This window comes from Triticum urartu, chromosome 3 (genome assembly GCF_003073215.2).
Source record: "Triticum urartu cultivar G1812 chromosome 3, Tu2.1, whole genome shotgun sequence".
In the NCBI taxonomy this organism is placed as follows: domain Eukaryota; kingdom Viridiplantae; phylum Streptophyta; class Magnoliopsida; order Poales; family Poaceae; genus Triticum; species Triticum urartu.
This window is the reverse complement of record NC_053024.1, coordinates 48103357-48106613: the sequence shown is the minus strand read 5'-3', so window position 1 is coordinate 48106613 and position 3257 is coordinate 48103357.

Here is a 3257-nt window from a genome sequence, read left to right as displayed (position 1 = left end):
AGTGCCACTGGAAAGGTGAGGTGATTTTGGTCAAAATTGATATAAAGATCACCGGAATCGGATGCACGGTTAGGAAATGGCAAGCAAAACAAATATGGCACCGGTTTGCGATAAACAGCAAGTAGCCTCCTAACTGCATCAACATAAATAAGCTACTGCACTCAAACATGGCAACAAAATACATGGCAGGGATCCACTCATAATGCTTGACAAAAGATGAACACTGAGCTACGGCTAATTCACTAAATAATAGGTTCAAACAAGCATGGCAAAAGGGCAAAAGATAACATGTTACAGACTTAGTGAAATTAACATCATGTCAGGAATTTATCAACAGGAAGCAATCTTTAGAGCATGAAAACTACATGCTACAGGAACATATCATGGCAAACCAAGGCATGGCATGAAGCTACTCTAAGCATATAACAAAAGTCCCTTAGTGACCTTGAGCAAAAAGGTATCAGAAAATACAATTGCAAGCATGTGAACATAGCAAAAACATAAACAGATTCAGACTTGGTGAAAAACTGGAGCATGCAAAACAGTTAACGAGTAGGCATGTTTACGAGCTCGATGCACTCACTACAAAGTATGGCATCATAATCCAAGAATACATCCAGCTAATAGACATGTCATAGAAGTTAGACATGGAAAGAACAACAACATAGCATGCACGGATCAACTACAACAAGCTCGGCAAAATCGCTAAACATGTTAACAATCTGCCAGGAACATTTTATAGCAAAAGTAGAGCTCGATTAACTGAAGCTAGGGTGATCCATATTTGCAAACAAAGACATGGATGGATAGAGCACCACAATATTGACAAAACATCCTTACTGATCATCCTCAAAAGAGGCACGGATCACTAGGAAACAACATGAACATATGGCATAAAAATAAGGACAGGCAAGGACTTAGTTAAATTCTAAGTCCCTGAAATCAGCATCATTGAGTAAGCTACTTTGCATTCTTGTGCTAGTCACCACAAAGATCACAAAAATACATGGCATACACCCCTGTAAAGATGGCATGGCATTCTACAAAACACATGTAGAGCTCAGGATCATAGCAAGCACACATTAAACATGGCAAAAATGACAAAAGGCCATTTGCTGAAACAGATCTGACATAATCATCACATAGCCCTCTTCCAACAGCATTTCGGGCATTAAGATGAGCTCAAATGAAAATGATGCAGTGAGATGAAATGATGTACTCGTCGAGACGAACATTTTGATATGCTACACGCGCGAATCGGAGCTACGATGAGGGAGTTATGGCATGTCAAAGTATGCAAAAAAGTTAGGGTTTCGAGCGAAAAAGTCAACCGTCTCGTTGGATCTGGATCTCAGATCGGGCCGGCACTGTAGCTGTGAGGGCGAGGACGCCGGAGACTTGGCCGGCCGGAGCTGCGAGTGAAGGTGGCCGGACTTGGGCCGGAGAGGAGGGGCTCGCCAGAGGACGGAGCTCCGGTGGCCGGCGCGTGGATCCGGCGGACTCGGGCGCGGCGCTCGTGGAGGCGCGGCGAGGTCTCCTGCGGCGCGCCGCGGGCTTGGCGGCGAGCGGGGCGGCGACCGGCGCGGGTGGCGCGGTGCCCGGCGGTGAAGCAGCGCGGCGGAGGCGGCGGCGAGCCAGCGCGGGAGGCGCGGCGTCGGGCGGGTGGCGCGTGCCTGCGGGCAGGGGCGGCAGCGACTGGGCCCGGGTGGGCCTGCCTCGGGCCCCACGGGCCGCGGTGGGGAGGAGAGAGAGGTGCGGCGAGGTGGCGGCACCTGGTTGGTGGAGAGCGGCGACGTGGTGATGTGGCACCTTGCCATTGGGCGGAGTGAGGTGGCGGCGGTGAGCGGACATGTCCGGGCGGCGAGGTTTTGTCCGGCGGCGATGAGGGAGTTGGATCTAGGGTTTGTACCGCGAATATTTCGGAGGGGATCACATATATATAGGTAGAGGGAGCTAGGAGAGTCCAAATGAGGTGCGGTTTTCGGCCACGCGATCGTGATTGAACGACCGAGATGATGGAGGAGGTTTAGGTGGGTTTTGGGCCACTTTGGAGGGGTGTTGGGCTGCAACACACATGAAGCCTTTTCGGTCCCTCGGTTAACCGTTGGAGTATCAAACGAAGTCCAAATGGCACGAAACTTGACAGACGGTCTGCCGGGAGTAAACCAAGGGCGCATGACAAGTCTCGGTCAAATCTGAAAACGTTTAACACCCGCACACGAAAAGAGGTAGAAAGGGGCACCGGATGACGTAGGAGCGCCGGATTGCAAAACGGACAACGGGGAAAATGCTCGGATGCATGAGACGAACATGTATGCAAATGAAATGCACATGATGACATGATATGAAATGCATGACACACAAGCAATGACAAGGCAAGAACAGCGAATAACTGGAAGACACCTGGCACATCGGTCACGGGGCGTCACATCACATACGAGATCAAAGTAATTCAGTGTCAAAAGTGACAAGGCATTAATATATGTTGAGCAAATATTTTCAAAACTTTTCAGAAAGGCATGGTGTACATTGACCCAACTAATAATGTTGAAAATAATTGGCCAAGTTTATGTTGAGATGAGACAAAAAAGTCTTATATAATGCTGGGTTAATTACAAAAATACGAACAACAACTCAGCAACAGGCATAGGCATACGACTGGTCAAAAGATAGTATCAATACAAAGTTTAGTTTGTCTCAAATATTGCTCCATATCCCAAATAATTCTTTTTGAAACAATTAAAATATGTTGGCTCAGTCTAACGGTAATCATGTAGAAGCTTTGCAAAATTATTATGAAGCATTTTTTGCTGACGAAAATTATTATGAACCTACACGACTAGAAATCTATCCCTAAGTTTGAAGTTATATACAAAGGGCTTTCTACATAGGGATCGTAAAAAGGCTTTGGGAAGTTATTCTGGGCACTAGAAGAAAATCCTTCTTACCGCAAGCTTTTAACGATACACTGTGCTCTGTCAATACATGCGACTATTTGTGCTATAGAAAAAAGGATCAAATTGTTTAGTAAGTACTAAAAGGAGGCTTTCTATATAGGGATAGTGAAAACAAAAACTTTCCCTTATCGGCTCTAGGAAGGAAGGTCACTTCATGATAATAAAAAGAAGAAGAAAGTATGGCCTATACTAGTACTCTATGGATAAAGTTTCTCTAATTTATAGAGAAAGCCTAGTAAAGATCAGTTAGTGAGCAACTGGGTCAACAAAATTAAAAAGACCTCTTACTTATCCCATGGT